At 42.3% G+C, this 6579-nt stretch overlaps 1 long non-coding RNA gene across 1 annotated transcript; it reads right to left on the bottom strand.

The window, feature by feature from the left end:
• Window positions 1-4320: 4320 nt before the first annotated feature.
• On the bottom strand, window positions 4321-6336 carry LOC116540893. The gene is made up of 2 exons (XR_004264628.1): window positions 6289-6336; window positions 4321-4409 (listed from the first exon to the last, which is right to left on the bottom strand). It is a non-coding gene; the product is annotated as an uncharacterized LOC116540893 (long non-coding RNA).
• Window positions 6337-6579: the final 243 nt, after the last annotated feature.

Raw genomic sequence — 6579 nt, 5'->3', positions numbered from 1 at the left:
TTAGCATCTTAGAGTAGATGAAATATGTTAACTCTATTAAGCTTTGTTATTAAATTATAAGAGGAGTTCAGTTTCTTTTTTTTTCCTCCTGGGCTTTAACCATTTGAAATACACTCAAGCATCTCCTAACAATGTGGATACTTTCTGAGAAATATGTTCTTAGTCATTTCATCTTAGTGCCAGCTCCATCAAGTGTCCTTATAAAACCTGGATGGTGTAGCCCACTTCAGACCTAAGTGATAGGGTATAGCTTCTTGCTTTCAGGCTACATACCTGTATAGCTCATGTCTGTACTGAATGCTGTAGTCAAATGTCATACCATGGTGATTGGGGATTGTGATCCCAAAATATCTGAGTGAGGTCTCAGTCAGGTAGAAAGCTTATTTCGCCAAGGTTAAGGACATGCCCGTGACACAGCCTCAGAAGGTCCTCCAGATTTTCTAGAGAGTGAACCACACCACGAGAAAAAACTATGATGAATATGTTTACATGGATATGTTATTTTAACGTAAATCTTGTAAAATAGGCATTTCATTGAAATTATATATGTTTGCATAAATTACTTTGCAGCATCATGAATGCCCTTGTTTTGAAAAGTAGGAGTAGTTAGTGTCAATTACTACATATTATTAGTACAGATAATTAAGCAGATATTTGAAAAAATTTACTATTTTTAAATAAAGGTTTTATTTTAAATTAGTTTTAGATTCTCACTGAAATTGGAAGGAAAATGTAGATTTTCTGTGGAGACCCAAACTAGTCTCCGCTTGAATTAACATATCAACATATATCAGATATGTGATTAACATTTTTTTTTTGTTTTTGAGATGGAGTCTTGCTCTGTAACCCAGGTTGGAGTGCAATGGCATGTTACTGGCTCATTGCACCCTCTCCCTCCCATGTTTAAGCGATTCTCCTGCTTCAGCCTCCCATGTAGCTGGGATTACAGGTGCCCACCAGCACGTTTGGCTAATTTTCTGTATTTTCAGTAGAGATGGGGTTTCGTCATTTTGGCCAGGCTGGTCTTTAACTCCTGACCTCAGATTATTGACCCGTCTAAGCCTTCAAAAGTTCTGGGATGACAGCCATGAGCCACCATGCCCAGCCTACTATCTGTATATTTGCTATGGTCAGGTATCTGTTCAGATATTTACCCAGTTTTAAAATCACATATGTATTTTGTAGATATCTTTTCACATCTCTCTTTTTTGTTCCCTGAATACAGTTTTGCACAGTAGAATACTTAGTTTTATAAAGTCAGTGTTATCAATATATTAATGAATTGGGATTTGATGTTTTGTGTTACACCTCAACACCAAACCCAACGTCATATAGATTTTCTTTTAGGTATTATATAGTTTTGCATTAAAATCACAGTCTCTGCACTATTTAGAATAGGTTTTTGTTTTTTTTAATTCGTGTATATATTTATTTCATTCTACATGGCTTCTAAAGTCTTCCATCACTGTCTTTGGGAAGGAATGGCTTCAGTGGGCTTCATTTTGGTTTGTATTTCTAAAATTATTACATTGAGTAAACTCAATATTGAATTTTGTAGGTATTTCAGGACAGCCAGGTGGGGTTGCACATCCACTTAGAAATGGAGCAAGAGTGTCTGTGCTGTGCTCTGGAGTCACCAGAGGGTGCACGAACCCGCCCCTGACCAACTTCCTTCTGAGGTGCCAGAAGCAGCAAGGAGCTTTATCTTCCTCAGGGCAGCATGAAGGTCGTGTCAACTTGGCATTGTTCATTGGTGAGTAACAAACTTCCTGTCCAAAGCCTGAGTGCAGAGGAGAGAGTCCCTAGACAGTGCTCAGCAGAGGAAGGAATTCAGCTAGAAATACGAATCCCTCAAATCCACTGTTTTGACTACACTCTTTTTTTTCTTTTTTTTTGTGAGATGGAGTTTCGCTCTTGTTACCCAGGCTGGAGTGCAATGGCGCGATCTCGGCTCACCGCAACCTCCATCTCCTGGGTTCAAACAATTCTCCTGCCTCAGCCTCCCGAGTAGCTGGGACTACAGGCGTGTGCCACCATGCCCAGCTAATTTTTGTATTTTTAGTAGAGACGGGGATTCACCATGTTGACCAGGATGGTCTCGATCTCTTGACCTTGTGATCAACCCGCCTCGGCCTCCCAAAGTGCTGGGATTACAGGCTTGAGCCACCGCGCCCAGCTTGACTACACTCTTACCTTGTCAGTGTCCAAGACACAGTGGCTGCTAATAAATATTCTCACAGTGGTCTCTAATATAGTAATCACATCATGCCCTAACACCAATATAATATTCACACCATGCCCTAACACTAATATCCACATCATGCCATAACACTAATATATCCGCACAGTAGCTTCTAATACTAGTAAATACAATAATTTCTACTAAGTGGACTCTCTTGACATTGAGACTTTTATAAGGATTTCACAGCTTTGGTTGAACTATAGCCTTTATAATGGATTTTGATGAGGTCTTTGCTTTCCTGGCATGCTATTGATATGGTTGTTTTAAAAAGTAGTTTATTTTCCAATAATGTCATACTTCTAGGAATCTTTCAATAGCAGTACAAAGTATAACCTGTTTCTTCTCTTAGATTTTGCAGCACTTGTTGCTGTACCAGATTTACAATGTCCCAGAAAATACTTCAGTATATTTTATCCAAAGTACACTCTCCCAGGTAACCACCACATAACCCCTAGATCAGGAAATCATTATGGCTCCTACATGATAATTCAGTCTACACACTCATTTCATTTTTACCTTCTGCACCACCTAGGAGTATGATGTGTTTTTTCATTGTTCTGATCCAGTTTTCTTTTCCTTGCACTGTTCCCCAGACTTTCCTGAATATTTGTCACCTTGAAACACTTAAGGAGCATACAAGTTTTTGTTTGAAAGTCTGTCTTCAGTTTTTTGGAGTATATGATGAGGAATAAAATCATTGAGTCATACGGCAAATCTATTTGCAACTGTTTGAAGAAACACCAAATGATTTTACACATAGGCTCGACTGTTTAATACTGTCAGAAGCAGTGTTTAAGGGTTCAAGTTTCTGCACAACTTTGTCAACTCTTTTTTTTTTGTTTTTTAGTATAACTATTCTAGTTAGAAATTATTTGAATTTTATTTTATTTTATTTTATTTTATTTTTTTTGAGACAGAGTTTCACTCTTGTTACCCAGGCTGGAGTGCAATGGCGTGATCTCGGCTCACCGCAACCTCCACCTCCTAGGTTCAGGCAATTCTCCTGCCTCAGCCTCCTGAGTAGCTGGGATTACAGGCACACACCACAATGCCCAGCTAATTTTTTGTATTTTTAGTAGAGACGGGGTTTCACCATGTTGACAAGGATGGTCTCGATCTCTTGACCTCATGATCCACCCGCCTCGGCCTCCCAAAGTGCTGGGATTACAGGCGTGAGCCACCGCGCCCTGCCTTTGAACTTTTTTTTAGATGGAGTCTTTCTCTATGGCCCAGGCTGGAGTGCAGTAGCACCACCTCAGCTCACTGCGAACTTGACCTCCCGGGTTGAAGTGATCTTCCTACATCAGCTAGCTGAGGAGCTGGGATTACAGGCACATGTCATTATCCCTGGCTAATTTTTGTGTTTTCCGTACAGACAGATGTTCTTCATGATGGTCAGGCTGGTCTAGAACTGCTAACGTCAGGTGCTCTGCTCGCCTCGGCCTCCCAAATTGCTGGGATTACAGGCGTGAGCCACTGCACCCTGCCACTCCCAGGCATTTTGGTTTTCTTTCTGTTTTTGTTTTTCAGATGGAATCTTGCCATTGCTTACTGCAGCCTCCACCTCCTGGGTTCAAGCAGTTCTCTTTCCTCAGCCTCCCAAGTAGGTAGGATTACAAGTGCATGCTAGCAGGTCTGGGTAATTTTCTTATTTTTAGTAGAGACAGGGTTTTGCCATATTGGCCAAGCTGCTCTTGAACCCCTAACCTCAAGTGATCTGCATGCCTCAGCCTCCCAAAGTGCTGTGATTACGGGCGTGAATCACCGTGCCTGCCCCTTCTTTTTTGAGAAAGGGTCCTGTGCTGTTACCCAAGCTGGAGTGTAGGGTTGTGATCTTGGCTTACTGTGACCTCCACATTGTGGGCTCAAGCTGTCCTCTCGTTTTGGCCCCCTAAGTAGCTGGGAATATAGGTGTGTGTACCATGAACTCGCTAATTTTTGTATTTCCAATAGAGATGTGGATTTACCATGCCGTCCTTGCTGGTCTTGAACTCCTGGAGTCACGTGATGCACCTGCCTCAGCTTCCCCATGTGCTGGGATTACAGGCATCAACTGCTGTGCCCAGGCAGTTTTTAAGTTTTTGAGGAATTACCAAACTATGTTAAACACAGGATGCACCATTTCGGTTCCCTGTACAGTATTTAAGGGTTGTGATTTCTCTCTGACCTTGCCAACACTTCTTTTTTTTTTTTTTTTTGAGACGGAGTTTCGCTCTTATTACCCAGGCTGGAGTGCAATGGCGTGATCTCGGCTCACCGCAACCTCCGCCTCCTGGGTTCAGGCAATTCTCCTGCCTCAGCCTCCTGAGTAGCTGGGATTACAGGCACGCGCCACCAGGCCCAGCTGATTTTTTGTATTTTTAGTAGAGATGGGGTTTCACCATGTTGACCAGGATGGTCTCGATCTCTTGACCTCATGATCCACCCGCCTCGGCCTCCCACAGGCTGGGATTACAGGCTTGAGCCACCGCGCCCGGCCTGCCAACACTTCTTAATTTACATTTCTTTTATTATAGCCTTTCTAATGTGTGTGAGGGAGTATGTCGTGGATTCAGATTAGATGGCCATAATGATAATGATACTGATCATCTTTTTATGTGTATGTCATTGTGAATGACATTGAGTATGACATTAAGTATGTCATTCAGTTTAGATGGCCATAATGATAATGATATTATTCATCTTTTTAATGCCTGTTTTCCATTTGGATGTCTTATTGTCGGAGTGTATGTTTAGCTGTTTCTCCATTTTGTAATTTTTGTTGTTGAGTTATACAAATTATACATTGTGGTTAACAGACTGTTGGATATGTAATGCACAAATATTTTTTTCCTCTCTGTGGGTTCTGTTTCCACTTTTTTTTTTTTTTTTTTGAAATGGACGGACTCTTGCTCTGTTTTCCAGGCTGGAGTGCAGGGGTGTGATCTCGGCTCACGGCAACCTCTACCTCCTGGATTCAAATGAGTCTCCTGCTTCAGCCTCCCAAGTAGCTGAGATTACAGTTGACCACTACCATGCCCAGATAATCTTTTGTATTTAATTTATTTTTCAGACGAAGTCTTGCTCTGTCATCCAGGCAGGAGTGTAGTAGAACCATCTCGGCTCACTGCAAACTTCACCTCCCGGGTTGAAGTGATCTTCCTACCTCAGCCAGCTGAGAAGCTGGGATTACAGGCACATGTCACTATGCCCGTGTAATTTTTGTATTTTCAGTAGAGACACGTATTCTTCCTGTTGGTCAGCCTGGTCTAGAACTGCTAACGTCAGGCGCTCTGCTCACCTCAGCCTCCCAAATTCCTGGGATAACAGGCGCGTGAGACCCTGCACCCTGCCACCCGCAGCCATTTTGGTTTTCTTTCCTTTTTTCTTTTTCAGATGGGGTCTTTCTGTGTCAACCAGGCTGGAGTGCAATAGCTCCATATCAGCTTAGTGCATCCTCCACCTCCTGGTTTCAAACAGTTTTCCTGCCTCAGCCTCTCAAGTAGCTGGGATTCCAAGTGCATGGTAGTAAGCCCCAGTAATTTCCATATTTTTAGTAGAGACGGGGTTTTGCCATATTGGCCAAGCTGCTCTTGAACTCCTAACGTTAAATGATTTGTCTCTCAGCCTCCCTATGTGCTGGAATTACAGGTGTGTACCACCATACCCGTGCTTTCTTTTTTGACACAGGGTTCTGTGCTGTCGCCCAAGGTGGAGTGCAGGGTTGTGATCATGGCTTACCGTGACCTCCACATTGCGGGCTCAAGCAGCTCTCCCGTTTCGGCCTCACAAGTAGCTGGGACTACAGTTGTGTGCCACCCTGAACTGGCTAATTTTTGTATTTCCAGTAGAGAGGGGGTTTTGCTATGTCGTCCTTGCTGGTCTAGAACTCCTGGAGTCACGTGATGCACCTGCCTTGGCCTCCCCATGTGCTGGGATTACAGGCGTTAACTGATGTGCCCAGCCAGTTTTCTTTTCTTTTTGAGGAATTACCAAATTATGTTAAACATAGGATGCACCATTTCTGCTCTGTGTACAGTATTTAAGGGTTGTGATTTCTCTCTGACCTTGCCAACACTTGTTAATTTACATTTCTTGGATTACAGCCTTTCTAGTGTGTGTGAGGGAGTATGTTGTGGTTTCAGTTTAGATGGCCATAATGATAATGATGCTGATCATCTTTTTATGTGCTTGTTTTCCATGTGCATGTATTCTTGGCAAAGTGTGTGTATGTCATTGTGTATGACATAGAGTATGACATTGAGTATGTCATTCAGTTTAGATGGCCATAATGATAATGATATTATTCATCTTTTATGTGCCTGTTTTCCATTTGGATATCTTATTGGCAGAGTGTA

The sequence above is a fragment of the Sapajus apella genome, unplaced genomic scaffold (assembly GCF_009761245.1).
Source record: "Sapajus apella isolate SASKATOON/1434 unplaced genomic scaffold, GSC_monkey_1.0 scaffold146, whole genome shotgun sequence".
NCBI classification, from domain to species: Eukaryota; Metazoa; Chordata; class Mammalia; order Primates; family Cebidae; genus Sapajus; species Sapajus apella.
Note: the sequence above shows the minus strand (reverse complement) of the source record. Positions and strands in the feature narration are given on the sequence as shown.